The sequence below is a fragment of the Peromyscus eremicus genome, chromosome 20 (genome assembly GCF_949786415.1).
Source record: "Peromyscus eremicus chromosome 20, PerEre_H2_v1, whole genome shotgun sequence".
NCBI classification, from domain to species: Eukaryota; Metazoa; Chordata; class Mammalia; order Rodentia; family Cricetidae; genus Peromyscus; species Peromyscus eremicus.
Genome location: NC_081436.1, coordinates 30,821,964 through 30,841,878, shown reverse-complemented (window position 1 = coordinate 30,841,878; position 19,915 = coordinate 30,821,964). Strand labels below are relative to the sequence as shown.

At 39.6% G+C, this 19,915-nt stretch overlaps 1 protein-coding gene across 1 annotated transcript in view; it reads right to left on the bottom strand.

The window, feature by feature from the left end:
* The window catches only part of Fam135b (family with sequence similarity 135 member B), a 209,407-nt gene extending 204,400 nt beyond the window's left edge, over positions 1–5,007 (bottom strand). Inside the window, exon 1 of the mRNA XM_059246982.1 lies at positions 4,849–5,007. The gene's annotated coding sequence lies outside the window, so the exon portion shown is untranslated. The remainder of the gene's footprint in view (positions 1–4,848) is intronic.
* Positions 5,008–19,915: the final 14,908 nt, after the last annotated feature.

Sequence of the window (19,915 nt, the reverse complement as noted above, 5' to 3'; positions counted from 1 at the left end):
GAAAAACAATCAGGTGTCATTTTGTAAGCTGTGGTATAGAAAGAAAACAAGGGAGGATTTGGGGTAATGGCCTGCTTTAACTGAATCCTGCTAACAATTGGAGAGACCTGGATGTGGATCTTCCTCAACAAGATCCCAGTCAAAACACCCCTTAATGGCAGATTGGACCAGATCATCTGATTTAACCACACCAATACCAAAACTTCTCAGTCACGGGTGGTCTTGCTCTGAAGCTGCTGACACTATTGGTAGTTTGCTCAGGCACAGAGATAACTAGCACTTAGCATACTGAGTATGTCTGGGGCACAGTTCTATAGCCCTGCACCCTCACCTGGTTCTGATTCTAGCGTTCACAGTGAGAAACTATTGGGCCCCAGGCACCCCATGCATGTGGATCCCAGTCCCATCTTGCCTCTGTCCCAGCCCACAGCCCTGTCCTCCAATCTGCTTTCCTCTCCCCATGGACATCCAAAGGAGTCAAGTTATTATGGAGCAAATCTTTGGCCACAAGGAGAAAGGATGAATATAAACTTTCCTCTTCCATGGCAGCTGGAAGTGATGTCCTGAGATTCATCTTATTCCTCTCACCAGGTACTGGTCCACCTGCAGGGATGTGTGGCCAAGAGCCATTGAGATGGCCCCCACCTGGATGATGCCTGCATGAACTCTTTCTTCTTTGGATCTCTGCTCCCTGATCCTGACTCTTGCTTCTTAGGAACACAACATCCAGGATTGTGTTCATATAAGGCTCCATCTCAGACTCTGTCTCTTAGATAGTCTATGAGCTTGGAAGTACAGGTCCAACAGATACATCAGAGGCACTCAGTCAGTGGCAACTATCAAGTTCCTGCTCTCTTGGGCTGGGTAACTGTTGCAGTATCTTCTTTTTTAGTTTGAACATTTATAACATCTCTCTGTGTGTCTCTCTCTGTCTCTTTCTCTGTCTCTGTCTTTCTCTGTCTCTCTGTCTCTGTCTCTGTCTCTCTCTCTGTTTATATCTATATCTATCTATATTTATTTATTTTTATAGCCTCTCACTTTCCACCTGGGAACATAGCAGAATGGAAGACACAAATCAGTTGCTCATTTAACAAGTTTTGAATCATGTTAAGGGAAATTTCCATCTCTTTCTCTCTGTCTCTCCCCTCTCCCACATTTATAATTTCTTCTGTCTTTCCTTTACGTGGATTTAATGTTACACCATTCCTTCTCACCTCAGAGTCTCCCTGTCTCCCTGTTTTGTACTTTTAAGTATTTGCCTTTGCTTTGAAAAGCTTCCCATCATCTGGTTAATGATCATGTATACTTAATAGTATGACTTAAGGGATATGGTATCCAATAATAGAGGAAATCTTCCCTCTGACCCCTCCACTGCTGTTGTGTGTGTTATGAAGGCCCCTGCACACATGAGAGCCTTTAATTTACTCATTTTTCTTAACAACACTGAACTCACCTGGGCAGGTCTCACTGTGTTCACACTTCTTCCAAAGAGCTGAACGACTCTCCCTGAATGAATGAGTGAATCCAATAAAGGAAGAAGAATGGTAAACCTAATTGTCTCATGAACCTAGTGCTAACAATTTTAATCTGAGTCTGACATCCATTCACTTCTGTGTTGGAAGGGGAAGTGGTCAGAAAAAAACCACATGCTCATTCTGTTAGGTCCATGCTCAGCCCGAGTTTCGTGTCATTGGTGCAGTTCAGCAAACCATCCAGCCCACCTCATGAAGCTTCAAAGAGCTCATCAGAGTGACAAGGTAACTCACACAGAGCAAATCTGGGAAAACCAGCTGGGAAGTATGTGCCACTCCCCTCAACCTTTCTCCTGCCAACATCCCCATTCACAGAGCTGATTCTACTTTCATGAGCAAGAACATGAGACACTCAATGTTCTGCAGTTTTAGAAAAGTCTAAAAATCAATGACTTCGAAAGACTGGAGGGTGTCTGGGATATTTGATAATGCAAGGCACCGATAAACCTCAATGCATGCACACATGCATACACACATAACATACACATAGACACATGTACACACATACATACATGCACACACATGCATACAAATAGAAACATGTACACACATACATACCTGCACACACACACACACATACACAAATGTCTGTGCGCATGCATGTGCATGCACACACATATACACACCCCAAATATGGGAACCCCATTACTATTCCCACCAGCACCAACTGATGTCCTATCAAAAGATCTTAAAGGCAGCAGGGAGCTGGAAACAGAAACCACAGGATAAGGACTGAGACACCAATGACTCCATGAGAAGGTGTGAAGTGGAGCAGAGTGTAGCTCAGTGATGGAAGAACTCTTATCTAACACACATGAGGCCCTGGATTCAACCTTTAACGGTCATTGCAAACAGTGATGGAATTTAAGTGTGCTTCTGAAGTTGTACATGGTCAGGGACAGGACTGCACTCTTTCTTGGTCCTCATCTTTACTCATGTGTTCCTTAACTAAAAACTCACACACATGCACAAAAAAAAAAGGACAAGGAGAAACTGGTTGTACTGTTTTCATCTCTTATCTAGACGGTAGAGTAGAAGTGAGGTTTCCATACAAGTAAAGAACAAGTAAAGAGCTACATTTTCCTAATTCTGGATTACTGAACTATGCCGCCATGAGCACAGAAAACAGCCTCATTACCCAAGCTACTACAGGTATGCAATGAGTAAGCTCGACTCCCCAGATGTGGAGCTGACCCTGGTTGTCCCAAGGTGCTCCTCCAGATCCAAGTTTAGCTGCTGCTGGTGACAATGATGAAAGATTTAATTATAGAAACTTTGCTGAAGAAGGAACCTTCCAGGTCAGCTCTTTCAATTTATAGTTTTGAAACTGAGACCCCGGGGAGAGAGGTGACAGCCCTGAACACAGAACTGCACCTCACAGCCTGTGTGAAGCCTCCTGTGTACATACCATCCTTCCTCCCCCTCCCGGGAGTCCTCCTAAGAAGAACTGGGCATTGCTTTTTATATCTTAAGAGATTTAAGTGGTTGAAGAAAAAGGAATAAGAGATAATTGAATAGCATGAAGTGCTATTTCAGGGTCTGTGACATCTCCTCCCCTCCTGCCCCAAGGAAGTCTATTACTCCTCCAAAGTCCCAGGATGAAAGCAATGGAAATATTAACTTCATTTGCTCCGATCACAAATGTCTTAGTGGACACCTCTTTGGAAATATTACTGCATCTTTTCTCTCATCAGACATTTCCACTGGCTTCCCAGTTTTCAGAAACTGAAGTCCAGTTTCCAGTGATGACATTCAAGGTCCCTCCATCTGGCTTCACTGTATTTCCCAGCCTCTTCCTTCTCCTGACGCAGCTATATAGAAGCTTCAACCTTTTTCCCAGGCTGCAAAGCTCTCTCTGCTATTCCTCATCAACTTCAACTCAGCTTGTAAGATGCAGAATAGCCATAACACAGTCCCGTTATCACCCTTCATAATTCTAGAGTAAATAACTAAGACAAGAAGAACAGGACAGTGGAGAGATGAGAACCTTTGAACGTAGATCCAACAGACCTGATGCATGATGGCTGTGTGATCCTGGGCAAGTTCCCTAGGGTGCCTGAACATTTAATTTTCATAACAAGGTATTCATGCAGTCACCTTCTGAGTACAAGTGACTTCCTCGCACATGATACCTGTAATATAGTCAGACCATAGTTGGTCCTTGTTACTCCATGCACTCATATGACGGTATGCCTGGATGTCTCCCTTTTTGTCTTCTTTGGTTATTGTTTTTGCCTGTCTCTCCCCTTTCTCTTCACAAAGTAGGTTATATGTTTCATATATAAGTCTCGTTTGTTTACTCATTTGTAAATAAATTATGAGGCACCAACTGTGGCAGGCATTTCCTTAGGCACTGGAGATATTGTACTGCCAACCAAACATGATTTCTACTCTCAGCAATCACACTTTGTATTTAGGAAGACAGACATACAGACATATTTATCTTCAATTTCATTTTCATTTCTACCTCATTGATATACACAAAATGGTTATTTTTTGTAAGATCTATCTTTATGAAATGATTCCCTACATTTAAAAAATTATACTAAACAATTTATATGCACTATTTAGAAATATTTATGAAATATTTTCCATGTCTATATTAGAAAATCATGGCTCTATTTGACTAAATAACTTGTCCTGACATTCTCAGGTAGGAATCAATATAGTACCAAGATTCATATTTATGTATGTCTAACCACAAAATCCTCCCCTTGACTTCACTGCTTTGACTTATTGGATACTTAGTAACTAAATAAGTACAATGATAAGTAAAATAAGAAACATGGGAAAGGGTATTTAGCATTCCATTTCCAAAGTGTTTTCTGCAATTGGAACCTGTGATACCCTGTAAGACAGGCATCAGAGTGAACGTCATGAGTTTCTTAGGTGGTTTTCAGTGCATAGATACAATCAAACCTCTGCAGTGTTCAGATACCATCTTCTACTTCACTGTCCTCATCAAAATGTGGCTGTCACAAGGCATCTCAAAGTCATATTGGGCTAATAATATTGTAATCATTATTCTCTTACTAATTTTGAAACTCCATCTTTCAAAAGTCGATACTGAATTCAAGAGCCAGCACTGAGTGGCTGCTCTCACAGTATCTGGGAGCACCCCCAGAGAATTTTATCTGTGTGGACACACTCAAGCCTTATGATGGCCTTGAAGGTGGATGGCATATCTCTATCAGTACAGATGGGAGGGTCTCACACTACAAGTAATCTGACCAAGATTCAAACAGGATCAATGAGAGTCGGGACTTGATCCCCAAACACTTATTTTGGGTATAGCATTTCAGTCACCAGCACTTACTTGGAAATATTAAGTGCCACTGGCAAGGTTAGCATCTGAGCAGGGTGTCTCATCATCACGAAGTGGGTAGGGAGCAAGGAGGGGCAGAGCATCTTCAGGTATCCATAAAGACATCCAGAGAAAGTACAGGTCTAGCCCTTGGTGGTGTTCCCCAGAGAGGCTTTATTAGAATGCCCATTGTTCACAAAACCCTCACTCATTGGCCGCATCAAACATTCCATTTGGAACTGTTTATGCACTATAAGGACTGAAGTGTGAGCTTAGCCTAAGGCAACCTCCAAAGTAGACAGAAAACAGATATAGTTACAGAGGGCCCCACCTCTCTTCCCGGAGCTTTATTTCTTTCTTCCTCAGTGGTGGTCCCTGAAACAGTTCTAGCAGCTGCTTTGTCAGGTCCTGTGCTAGGACCTAAAGCCAGGCAAAGGTAAAAGGTTTCACATGCACCATCAAAGTCATAATAACATGAGAGTATTAGAACAGACAAGCATAGTAGGGAAAAATCTAAGCCTCAGATAACTCACCATGTTATGTGACAACTAACAATTGTTATGAAGAAAAATGCTCAACCCTATTTGTCATCTGGTAAATGCAAATTAAAATCATAACATGTGATGCCTCAATGATGAAGATGCCAAGAGAAAATACAGACAACCCCAAGTGGGGGTGCAGATATGAAGCTACCACCACATTTATGCATTTCCAGTCAAAACTAATACAGCCAAGTTGGAAAAGCATTGTCTAGTAAAAATCAGAATACACAAACCCTGTGCCACAGTTGAGCCCTTCATAGTACTCAACAGAAGTGCATGCACACATGGACTGAAAGACATGCATACGAATGCCACCATCCTTTCCTGTAACGTTCCACTGCTGGAAGTTACATAGATCTCATCAAAATGTACAGATGAATTGTGCTTTGGACCATATTCGTGCTTTGGACATGATATGGTAGAATATATAGCACTATTCTAGACTGTCTCTACATAGCAATATGCACCAATTGCAATATAATGTTTATGTAAAGTTAAAAGTCAGTAACGAAAGAAGCTATGTTTCTTGGTCACATTTGCATGGATCTATTCAAAACCAGGTCAAAGTAATCTATGCTATTGGGTACCAAGAGAGTAACTGTTAATATATGAAGGTGAATGGAAAGAAGCATGGTGGGATCCTGGGATGTGGATGGTCTTCTGAATCTAGATCTAAGGCTTGGATAAACAAGTCTTTGTGCTTGGGAAACTTTTTCAAGATCATATACATATATATACATTTTCTTGTTTTGTTTTATTTTGAGACAAACTATCACTCCGTAGCCCAGGCTATCCTTGATATATAGCTCAGACTGGCATCAAAATTGTGACAATCTTCCTTCCTCAAGCTTCTAAATGCTGGAATTACAGGCATGAGTCACTATATCCAGCTCATAAATGTGTGTTTTATAATAATTATTATAATAAAACATTAATTTCTTCCACAGCATTAATGATGTGTCAGCTGAGGTATGTCCTTCAATTTGATTTCTTCAAAATTCTTCTTTTATCTTGAAACAAATTGTATTTGAATGGGAGCATTTAAATTCCAGTCATACAAGCTCTGAAACTCTAAAAACCGATAGGGGGAAAATGCTTCAGGTACTTTCTGAATGGGACTCCAGCTGCTCAGAAAACAGAGCCAACAATTGACTACAGAGATTTCATGAAACTAAAAGTCTTCTTCACAGCAAAGGAAAAAAAAGTGAAGAGACAGCCTAAAAATTTTTGCTAGCTGCACATTTGACAGAAGATTAATATCTACCATACACAAATCACTCTAAAAACTATACACCAAAAAATAAAATAAAAACCACAGTCAATAAATGAGTTAATGAAATGAGTAGACAGTTCTTAATTGATGACACACAAGTGACCAATGAATATGAAAACCCTCTACATCCGAGAAAGGCAAGTAAAAACTACATTGAGCTACCATTTCACATCAGTCAGAATGGCAGCCATCAAGAAAACAATAATAAACATTGGTAAGAATGTTTACAAAAAAGCCACTTTCTACACTGCTGGTGGAAATATAAACTAGTCTATTCAAAATAATAAAACATTTAAAAAAATCAGTCTGCCCTATGACCTTGATATACCACCCCTGGTATTTACCTAACAGAGAATTAATATCTAGCATATACAAACCACTCCAAAACTATACACCAAAAAAACCCCACAGTCAATAAATGGACTAATAGAATTAGACAGTTCTTAACTGATGACACACAAGTGGCCTAAACAACTCCAAGTCAACACATAGCAGAGATGCTTTTACATCATTGTTGTGGCAATACTAGTCACAATAGATAAGTTATGGAACCAACCTAGGTGTCCACCGATGGAGTAATGGATACAAAAAAGGTGGTTAATATACACAGCAGAATATTTCCCAGCCCCAAAGAAAAACAATATTGTCATTTGAAGGAAAATATGTGCAAATGGACATGATCATATTATGTAAATATATGATTGAGTCAATATCATTAAGTCTCAAAAAGAAAAAAAAGGTCTCGTTTTCTCTCCCTTTTGGGGGTTCTGGACTCTATAGATACATACATACATACATACATACATACATACATACATATGTGTGTGTGTGTGTGTATATGTAGAGAGATAGATGAAAACATAAGAACAAAACCATCTAGGTGTTCAAAAGGAACTAATGGGAGAGGGAACGATGAGGCAAAGATCAGTGGAGAAAGCATAAACTCAAAATACATTGTATACTTGCATTTAACTTAATATAATACAATTTAAAATTGTAAACAGTATTTTAAGTCTCAATTTGTGAAGTGACAATTGTGAGGTTCACTTGGACAAAAGGGTTATGAAAATAACAATGAATTGTTATTAATTTAACAATATTGATCTGCACCATGTTGATGAATGAGTGAGAGTGGGTGAATTTGTGAATGAGAGACAGTGAGTGAGAGAGTGATTTAGTGTGTGACAGTGAGTGAGTTAGTGAGTGAATGAGTGAGTGAGGAAATCAGTGAGTGAGGAAGTCATTCACAGTGAGTGAAGGAGTAAAGGAGTTAGTATGTGTAGTTGTTCTGTTTTGTTTTTACTCTCTGTTCTTTGGCTCTTTGAGGGGCCCACCATCCAACTCCCAAATAAATACAGAGACTTGTTATTATTTATAAATACCTGGCCTTAGGTTGGCTTAGTTTCTAGTCAGCTTTTCTTAACTTAAATTATCCCATCTACCTTTTGCCTCTGGGCTTTTATCTTTCTCTATTCCATATGCCTTTCTTTACTTCTTACTCCATGTAAGAAGTCTGTCTGTGTAGGTGGATGGCTGGCCCCTGATGTCCTCCTCCTCTTCTCCTTTTTTCACCTTCTTCCTTCTATTTATTCTCTCTGCCTGGTAGCCCCGCCTACTCCTCTCCTGCCTACCTGCTGTTCAGCTCTTTATTAGACCAATCAGGTATTTTAGACAGGCAAAGTAACATAGTTTCACAGAGTTAAACAAATGCAACATAAAAGAATACAACACATCTTTGTATCATTAAACAAATATTCCACAGCATAAAAGAATGTAACACATCTTTAATATTCTACAACCAGTAAGTCAGTGTGTGAGTGAGTGGATAAGTGTGTGACAGCAAATGACTGAGTGAGTGAATGAGTAAAAGAGTTAGTGCATGAATGAGTAACTGAGTGAATTAATGAATGAATAAGTAGTGAGTGAGTGTAAGTGAATGAGCAAATAGTAAGTTGGATCAACGCTTTCACTTTAAGATGTGATCATCCTACTGTTCAATGTGGCAATATCTGCTAAATCCAGACTTGTATGTATGTATCCCATAACACAATGATGATAATCTAGACCTAGAAATCATGGTATCAGAATAGATGGTGCATTCTGCTCTGATCATTTCCTACATTTCCACTGATACATCACTGCACTCATGGTGTCCATTTTGTCCCTACTAGAACCAGCTAAACCTACCTGAAGCACTCCATGTGTTGCTACGTCTCTCAATCCAGATTGTTCCATATGCTTGATATTCCTTCCCTAGCAACCTGTCCGAAACACCTATTTTTTCAAAGCCTGTAACAATGCAAACTCCTCAGAATCCTCTCTTTAAATCCTATTATGCTTTGTCTATTTCCCTAACAGCTGTAACAGCACTACCATAAGAGACTTCCATCAAGTAGGGATCAATGACGTGGCAAGCTCTGGTATAAATATTTTATATGAACTTGAGATCTCATAATTTCTGAAACAATTTGGATGCACTTTTAATTTTGGGATATCCAAGTGAGGAAACAAATTGGCACGAGCCATGGAAGTTTGATAGTAATATCCTATTTTCAAATCAGGACAAGGAAATAGTTGACTGTGGCTTAAGTCTACCCACACAGTTGGGAATTGGATGGCTTGGGGTTCAAAACCAGGCATTGAAAATCATTGGCCTGCAGTAGAATACACACAGATATAGCATCCATTTATGATAGGGTGTAGGGAACCAAAGCAGAGAGGTCTATATAAATCTGGGTAGACCCTGTGTATGCTAACATAGGAATCATTAAATAGGCAAATAACTCAGAGTAACATCTGTAGCTGCTATCCAATGCATCCATAGAAGTCAAGCAGTGTACTCAAAGACATAGCAAATAGTGATGGGAACTGAGCTTAAAATCCACAGATCCTTAGTACTTTTATGCCAGGCTCTTTACTCTACAAAATTTACCCCCTTAAAGGTCCAGATGCATGAACTTGAGTGGGAAGTATACCAAATCCACAAATGGCAAGTGAGGGCATTACTTTTCTTTTAAGGTGTTATTATTTTCAAACTTGTTTTTATTCTTGCTATTTTTGATACATCTATCTGTCCATCTTTCAAAACACAATTCAAGTATCCTGTTCTCTAGGAAGCTTTCTTTGGGCCTTGTATGGACTATTTCATTCAACCAAGGACATACGATGCAAGAGGCAGAAGGAAAAGCTCCAGGACTTGACTCAGTGGTGATTAACAAGCCATGTTTTTTGCTCTTCTACAGATTACAGTGTGGAGAAGAACATGCATCACTTGAAAATGCAGTCTCTAGCTGTGGTAAACGCTATGAATGAAGAACACTGGGACTTTAAGAAGTATACTGGGCATTAGAACTAGTTATTGAGGTCATGGTAGTCTGACTCATGCTCAGGAAAAGATAATTAGCCTGGCATCATCTGTGCTCTGTGCTAGAACTCACTGCTCTGTGTGTTTATATTAGTCTAGTCTATGTGCGACACAAGGACGGGACCATGCTTTATCAACACCTTTCTCTTCTGCTTTAGAAGAATACCAGGGTGCATATTACAGATGGCCAACAGAGCTCCCTTAAAGTGGCTTTCATTCCCATCGCATTTCTGCCACTCTTGTGGACTAGAAGTTTGGAGCCATTTCTACTAGAGGAAAATACCAGAGATGTCTGCATGACATGACAGTCTCTGTTCTTGCTGCACCCTGGTACCTCAAGAACGGAAACAACCATTTGCTGATGACAGAAGAAACGGGGAAGCTGAGGACCTCCAAGCACTGCCTTGCCGCTTTGCTCACAGCACTCTGGTTCTCTGATGACAATTACACAAGCTGCGGCTTATGCTAATGACTGCCTGCAAATCCAATTTGACGATTATGTTTTGTATTAAGCCTGGTTACAGCAGCAGCTTGCAAGGAGGAGCAGAGAGGAGGGTGTTATTATCCAGGCCAGAGCAGAGATCAAATAAGCAGTGTTGGCAAAAGAGATCTGTCCTTAGGAGCTTTATGTCCTAGAGTCGTTTTTGTTTGTGTGTGTTTGAAGGAGTGGTGTTTGTGGTTTTGCCATCTGCTAAAGGTCTCTTTCAGAAACCCTGCCAAACCACCCTAGTGGAGAGGAAACTGAGAAGATGAACCTCAAGTCTGAGAAGATAAATCCCAGGTGATACAAAAAAAGAAGACTCCTCACAACCTCCCCAGTGATTTTGATAAGACCCAAGAATCACAAGGTTCAAACCGAGGTGGAATCTTCAACATAAGGTCTGATAATAGTGTGGATTTTTCACTTGTGCATGGCACTTGATTCCTTTGCTTTCTTCCTTGCCCCTGCTGCTCTTCTAGACAGCTGGTTCTGCACCAAGCTGGTGCTCCTTCCTGCTTGATAGCCTGCTCCTGAATGCTGGGTACTTTTCCATCTGATAACATGTGTTGGTACTTATTAATCATTTCCTATGAGCTATACCCAGGAGGGTCCTAGGCTTACAGTTCTTCCAAAGGTCTGACGAATATGGCATGGTTATTTAGAATGTTTAGTATGCACCCCAAGTATCTAATGATGCACACACTAACCCTGAACCTGGGTGGCTGAAAATAGGAACTGATTGACTCTTCTCATGTTTGTAAGAAAGCAAGAAGTTAATAACTCGCTGTATGAAATTCTGAAAGAATTGGTAAAACTATTGCTAAAAAAATTTAAGAACTCATGTGGTAACTCCAGGTCAGATTTAGAATGTGAGCGATTGAATAAATCTCTACCAATACGCCACCCCCCAAACCTGGGTACTCAGAGTTCCAGATCACACTGGCCTCTGAGAAAACAAAATCCAGGAAGAAGAGAAGATGCTGGAGCTCCAGCCTTTGAAAAATAAAAGCATCATTCTTGCCATGGTCTGCTCTTCAAGCCATGTGACAGAGGTGGTACAGCTTCCGAGGACTAAAGAAAGGCTCTGCCTCTCAGTGGGATATCAGGCCACTTTGTAGAGGCCATGTGAGAAGACCCTGGAAATATTATTACAGACATCTTTAGAAACAACTACTAGATTACATTGGTGAGGACTGACTGTGTTTCATAGCTCTGAAAGATCTGCTTTGTCGTCAACCATGTGTCTGTATACAGGATGCTGTACTTCTCTGAGCCCCCTTCCTTCTCCTAAAGAGGATATAATAGCAGCTACCTGACAGAATCCCTTAAGGGACAATTTGCCCTACTCTGAGAGAAGCCCCACAAAGAGCGGCTGTCATTGAAATGGCCATGCTATTCCAATTATCCAAATCTGGAAAGCACTGGGAGTGAAGGAGTAGAAGACATTGTGTGGTGTAATTTCATGTAGAGCACAGGGTTACACAGAGATTTGTGTTCACCTCCAGCTGATACAACTGTTAGACGTTGAAAACTAAATGGAACCTCAAAGATTCACTCAGTTACTCACCTGCACACTCACAGAGCCCTTCTGTGTAAACTCACTGAAAGAAGAAAAATAGCCACCACCACCTTGGCTGGTGTCCTGGTTCTTTCCAGGATAAGATATCCTCCAAATATATACCTTTCCTGATTCATGAAACTTCTATTTCCCAACCTGTCTTTGCACTTTTCTAATTCTGGCAAGGATATAGTTGTAGGTGGATTGGGATGTGAACTCTGTGAGTTCAGTGACAGCAGAGGTCACACTCACATATACCATGACAATGTCTAGCACAGTGTGTGCACAGGGCAATAATGCAGGGTGCCCACTGAAGTCAGCGTGGTTAGCAGGAGGCTATAGCTACAGTTCTTCAGTTCATTCAAGGTGATGATTTCCTAGAAAGCCTTGATAGTTCTGCAACCCTTCAGTTATCCAACAGAAAGATGCATGAACAAGAGTGATATTGTAGCATTTACCTATGCAGTAATCATTTCTGAGAAGATTCTAACGGGCAAAAGATGATGTCAGAGAGAAAGGTGAAACATGAAGGAGGAGAACAGTCACCATGCACTTGTAACAAAAGATAAATGATAAACACATCGAGTGCCTAGCAGGTGCCAACAAAATTAGGTGTCATTTTCCAACAATAAAGAGCAATTAAAGAGCAAGTATGGATGGCAATTTTATTTCATGTACTGTGTATTGTACGTGTGTGTATATATAATCCTTATACAATAGGATGAAGTAGTTGTAAACTATTTTGTTGGTGAGAGAATTTACGTTGAGACAGGTCAAGTAAAGATTAGGTAGTGAGAGGATGACACTGTCAGGACTCTGCCTGAGTCTCCTTGATGCTCATGTCGATGACAATTATCAACCAAATCGTGGACCTCTGCCCAAAAATGTAGGTTCAAACTAGTGAGAAGAGAAAGAATGGGTTTGTTGAAAATGATGATAGAGATGGAGACACTAGTGAGAACCTGCTATCCTGGTTCTGCAGATGAAAACTCTCTAAGGGGTGAAAAAGAGGATTGCTGCAGCTGGTGCAGATGCACCCATCTTTGGGAAGTGTGCTACGGGGAAATCAATCTTCTCTGCTTGTACCGCTGTTGCTAAATCAAGACAGCACTTGTCCTGGGGATGACAGCCCTGACTCCGGGTACACATTCTAAGCTTAGGCAAGCTGTAGTCACAGGGGTGGAATATTATTAGTTTCACTGCGTTTCAGCTCCAGATTTCTCCGTGAATCATGTGTGCATGAATCACAGCCACCACTCTTCATATTTTAGAAGCAGATGTATAATTTTTCTTATCCAAGAAAAAAAATCAATTGCTGCCTAAATATGACTCTACTGTTGTCTCTGAAACTGCTTTGATTTATTCAATTCTGAACCTTCCTTTTTGGGGAGAGTGAGAATAATTAGTGAAGTTCAAAAAAATTAAGGTGGTATTTTTTATGTATTCCATCCTCGCTTCAAAGGCAAGGCAGATGCAAGTATTCCTATTTTGTAGAACAGGAACCTGAGACTCACGTAGCAGTTTATTGATCCAGAGTGTCATAGCCGGTGGTCAGATGAAGCTAGGATTCCACTTAAGTGTGCTACACACTAAATCCTTTGCTGCCATCAACCCTGCTCGGCTTTCTTGGTTACAATGTAAAAAAAAAAAAAAAAAAAAAAAAATGATAGCAGACAGATTGACTCCAAATGAGTATTTTCTTCTTCTTTTTTTAAAATCTCATTTACAGATGGCTTAAAGAACATGAACCAGTCGTGTTCTTTGCTGTCTATTGTCATCTTAGGACCCTTGTTTTAATTGCTGAAAGCTAATTCCCTCTGACCCTTTAGAATATATGTGAGAAAAGGATAAACACACAGCTGGTTGCTCTGAAGGTCATGGTCCAAGGACATAGGGACCCATGCTAGCATTGTTCAAACATTGACACAAGTCAGACATGGGCAGAGAAGAACTACCTGCCTGGCACCTGTCACAAACATCTTATGGTACAAATCTATTCTTTTCCCCTTGGTAAGGGGACACTTTCAGTCTCCCCAGTAAAGCTAAATTATGTACCAGGCTTTACGCTAGACAACCCACCACATATCCTGTCTCTGAGACCCCCAAGCACAACTGAGGCTTACAGCATTTTCTTCATCTTGCTGACCAAGAAACCAAAGCTCTGACAGTTGTGTTGCCCGCAGATACACTGTTGTGTGTCCTGTTATTACTATTGTATTACAGGGAATAATTTCATTATGCCAAACTATACTTTTTATCAATATGTAATAATATTTCTCAATGTTTTCAAACGTGGCAGCAATATCTATAAATACTTCAGAGTTTTAAAACTTTCTATGTATGTTTCAATGATACTATCACTTATGCTCAAAATATCTTAAAAAATTATGTCCCAAATAAGCTTTTCAAACTAAATGAATCCGAGCACACACAGGCCTCTGGCTTGCTCTTAATGTGATGTTTCTAAATTACAGGTGTGTTTGTTTTTGTTTTGTTTTGTTTATCATGCCCTCATTTTGCTTAAAAATTTTTGTGGAGATTTCAAATCGGATTGCTCAATAGAACTGAATAAACAGTTTGAAACCCTGAGCTTAAGATTAGGGCTCGGGATTCAACATGCATTTCAAAACTATCTTGCTCTGCTTTCCTTGCTGATTAGAGATATTTCAGTTTTCTACAATCTTGTATTCTCTGACTCATCCCTCCACCATCTGTGACAACCTGTGTGCCCTGTTGTGATGGGGGTTTCTATGTATTCACTTTATAATACTGTGTCAGTAAGGACATGACACCTTCCCTTTCATGCAAGGTGCCATTCAGGGAACACAATAGATAATATTTATCTTTTGTGGCAGAGGGCAAGCATAGAAATAAGCAACACACATGATAAATCAGTAATAAGAGAACCTGGACTTGGAAAAAGAGGCAATGATTAGGAAACAAGTTGGTAGCTACAAGGCTCATGAATGGGTGCAGAGGTCACACTTTCATGCCCATGTCTCTCATTTCCCTGGAAAACACCCCTAAACAACTTGAATGTGAATTTTGTTACAACATGAGGGCTCCCTCACAATGTAGAAGTGGTTAATTCTGTACGAATATTTGTAAAAGCATATTCTTTCCAGATGGACAGTATGAATCAACACACATGCTTACTTTGCCAGTGGACAGTCACTGTGCTCAGGGCACAGTCCTGCAGGATGCAATGATAGCACACATCCTTCAGACTTCAAAATCGATCCTAGGCACCATAAGATAATCAGAACATCATCAACAATTCTATTAATGCCACATTAATTACATAATTAAAGAAGTACCCCTGTCTAGGCTTAAATCTGAGCAAAACTTTCTCTAACAAAGCTACACCCAATGATTATATATATATATATATATATATATATATATATATATATATTATGTATGTATATACCAGAAGCTCTTGTATGCTAGGGGTCTGACCATTTGGAAAATCACAATAGTCTTTAAATGCAAACTTGCCAATGGCATGCTCAAAGTGAACAGGAATCCTACACTTGACTTAGCTAAAGGACCAGGAAGTGATGTGAAATCCATGGGTAGCAGTCAAGCAAAGGAGGAAGCATTCAGTGTAGCCTGATGTGGCCAGTCTGACTAGTACATGGCTGTCAAAGATTGTGAAGACGATAGGACAAGCCATTGGAGTTCAATGATATGATGGCATTTTTATGGGCTACACAACCTTACACAAATCTCTTAACCTTCCTAAGTCTTAATTTCATGGTCTGTGAAATGAATAGGAGGATTTACCTGAGAGGGTTGCTGTGAGAATAAATGTGGTAATGTCTTTACTGTAGTAACAGTTGCATTATATCCTTAGAGAGCAAAATTTCCTTCCCTTACTAATTGGTTCTCTGAGCGCTGCATGAATATTGATAAGCAGGATGACATACGAAGAGAAAAATCCAAATGCCTTGGCTTGATTTGCAAGCCCCCACCTCCACTCCATGTTCCGACTTCCACCAGCAGCCTGGCTTCAGCTCCTCTTCCTGCCATTGTATAACTCCAATTCTAAATCCTTAGGTCTGCAACGCACCTTCTATTTCTGGTGGGGATGTGTTACATTGTCTGGGAGTGTAGAAATAGAGAAGGAACAGGCAATGCAGTTGGTAGAGAATGATGTGGACGGCTAGTTCTCAAACTTAGATTGCCATCCCAGCTCTGGCACTTGCTAGAGTCACACAGCTGGCAAGCTACTCAACTTCCTTAAGCTTTGGTTTCCTGGGCTGTCAAGTGAAGATAAAACCTACACCACTGCAGCATAAAGAAAATATAAAACCTGCATTGCAGTGTCCTTGTAAGGAAACAATGCTCGGCTGTGAGCCAGGTGCCAAGCACAACACACAACTGCCTGCAGCCATTGAATAAATGGTAGCACAAATAAGCCTATGAATGCCTGTACTTATGAACCACAAAATTATAATCATTATTATTCAGAAGAGCAATGGGATTTGGCAATTTGTTTGCATGGTAACGCTGAATTCACCGGTTCTTAGAATGTCTCTGATTAGTCAAAGGACTTGTTTGTGCTTCAATTTGCTCACCTGGAGAAACACCCCCAAATATAAATGCAGTTGCCTTCTGTGTCTAGGAAACCTGTTCATTTTAATTAACCTAAAAGGTTTCTAGCAATTCATGTTGATAAAGCACTTTGACACCCTAAGAATAAGAGGCAATTTGAATGTGAAGTTTTATTACAACAGCATTTTTTTACAGTTATTCCTCAAGGATCTCTTGAGCAGAGTGGAGCTCCTGGAATTTCTTGCCTTTCATTAGGGGAAAACACCGTGATGCCCACTTAAGGACGAGTCTCTCAGGGACTGCAGGGAGTTTGACTGCTGCTTCAGTGAAAACAGGGGGCAGTGTTAGACATTGGAATAAAACAGCAAAGATTAAGTAGGGATAAAGAAATTTTTTTTGGCCCTTGAAATACCAGCTAAATGATGGTTGCTTCAAAATCTATAAATCACATTTGGGTACATTTCTGAGAGTTATCATGAAGGAAAATATCAGGAAGAGATAATAAAGTAGTTTTAAAAAATGTTTTCTGAACCATTGTTGACAGGAGACAGGGACTACAATATAAATCAAACGCCATTCTGAGTACGACACAAACAAACAGGGATCTGTGGACTAGGAGCAGAGTCAGGAAGAAGGGAGACATTTACTGAGAAGGACCATCAAGAATAGGATATCCTAGATAAATAGGCACAACAGGTTTCTTCCTGAAGAGGGTGAACAGAAATCACTCGAGAGAAGACAGAATGAAAAACCCTTATCAAGGGTAAGGTTTTCAGAACATCTCCAGCTTGGGCTCCTCGGGTCCTATGTCTGAGGTGCATGGTGTCTTCAGTAACATGGACTCACCTTCCATCTCTCTTCTGTAAACCAACGGTAACAGCAATAGACTATAAAGTTTGAGGTGTCCCTTGGCCCACCCTTACCAACAACTCAAAAGGTGGCTTATAATGCTTGGAGTTGGGATTTTGTTAGATAATCTATGGCTATTAGGGGGAGCATTGATAGCCCAGGTGTGGAGATATACATACATACATACATACATACACAATCAAAGAAATAGAGGTCATGAATTTGAGAGAGCAAGGGGAGGTACATAGGGTTATTTGAATAGAGTAAAAGGAAGAAGAGAAAATGATATAATTATATTTTAATTTTAAAGACTTTTAAAAAAAGAATAAATAAATTAAGTATCCAGGGTCATAAAATGGAATTTGAGGGATTTTAATAATCTATATTTTATAAGGGACTGTATACAAGGGCCAGGAGAAAGTTCCAGAATTGACTATAGCTTAGTCAGGCAAAGAAATGTTACCCCAGAAACACTCTCTGTATATTTCAAATTTGTATACAAAGTAAAGCCCTACTGTGTCCAAACATTTCTGTGGACTGTGCTACCTTGATGTGCTTCACAACACCCCTTCTTCCCACTCCCTGTAAGACTGGCCAGCTCTCCCATCTTATCATACTGATCCCTCCTTCACTACCTGTCCCCTTGCTTTCTACTCTGAAAATAAAGCAGGCATTAGAGAAGACCACAAGACATAAGTAAGTAATTATTTCATTCCTAAACCTTCTTGGTTTCCAGTCCTTATCTCTACAGAAGTACCTATTAATCTATACCTCATGGCGGATAAGTATTCATTTTGTTAGTGATACATAATATCTCAGACGTGGCAGTTATTAATATTAGGGTCTTCACAATGATTGGTTGCCATTATTAAAAAACAATCTTTCTAAACCATGCTACAATAGCTGCATGTATTTATGACCATATTACTGAGTCTAGACTGTTTAAATGTATTTACAGATCACAGGGTAGAAGGACTCACCCTTACCAGGGCTCAAGGACATCCCACATTGTTCTATTGAAATTAATTTCCAGTATGACTGTGTGAGCTCCTTCTAGGATTCAACTCAAAGACACCTCTTTGAAGGCAAGGCAATGTAGAAAAGAGCAGACAGGTTCTCAAGGAGAACTGACTTTTTCAGAGTCAGGGAAGTAATACAGTAAGTTAATCTTTGTGTGGCCTTATCATGAGGCGTGGAACAATTACTAAAAAAGACAAAATCCCAAAGACCAAGAAACATCTTCAAAGTGAAGGAGGAACACAGAAAAGACTCCAAAAGAACATGTTCTTTGTACAGATACTGAACACATCTCTTGAATCCAGATCATGTATATGAAGGCAAACTCCAAAGAAGATGGTTAAGGGTGAATGATCAGAACTTGGTAGAATCCTGGGACAGCTGAGAGATGAGCCTCCTAATAGCATGGGGATGGAAAGATGCTGAGGGTGTTGAAGATAATTAGGATTGAGCTAGGTGAATGTGAGGGTGAAGATGACACAATGCCTAAAGCCCATGGGTTACACAAGCATGCCTGTGTATTCACTAGAATATACTCACCTACTCTAGCAGATGTTCCCGAGATTTTAGTGACTTCATGACTCATGCAACGAAATTGTATTGCTTGTGCAAAAGAAAAACAAATAAGAGAAAACTATTGTACAGCAGTTTTTATTTGACTTCAACTAAGTTAACTGTCCACTCCCACAAGACCAGAAATAACCAGTGCTCAACAGCAATCAACTACAACTCTAATTGGATGAGGAAAATAAAATAATCTCAAAACATGGTATTCACAAAATCTAGGATATGATTAAAAATGCTCAACATCAGAAGAAATTGGGATCTACCCTTTGAAAGCTGTCAATAGTAAAATGAGACTACATTGATCTAGATTTAGAATCTATGTAACTATGTTCAATCACATAATAAAAAACATACTCATAATAAATTCCCAGTAAATGAAAAGGCACTACACAGCCTTGATATCCCTCAGATGTCAAAGTGAAAAGGAATGAAGAAAGAATGTTTTAAAAAGTTTTTTAATCACAGAAAGATACTATATTTTAAAAAGTTAAATTTATCTGGACATGAACTAGCTACTTAAAGCAAAAAAAGATAATTAATTATAATTATTAAAAATTATCAAGTAAGCATCAAATACACATCTTCTAGGCATTGTACTAACTGCGGGAACATAGACTCAAATAAATCACTGGGTTTTGCTACAGTCAACTTCAATTATAATTGCCTGGGTTACAAAATTAGTTTATATAGTATAGTTGACAATTTAGACATTTTACTGCAGTCTTTTAACTCCTGATTTCTTATTTCCTCTCCTCATATGTTTTCAAAATAGATTGTTTGGGATTTTCCCCATAATTCTAATTTATTGATAAAGATATTAAAAAGTTGCTTCTTCATAGGAAACATATATCTGTCACTAAAACTCTATTTT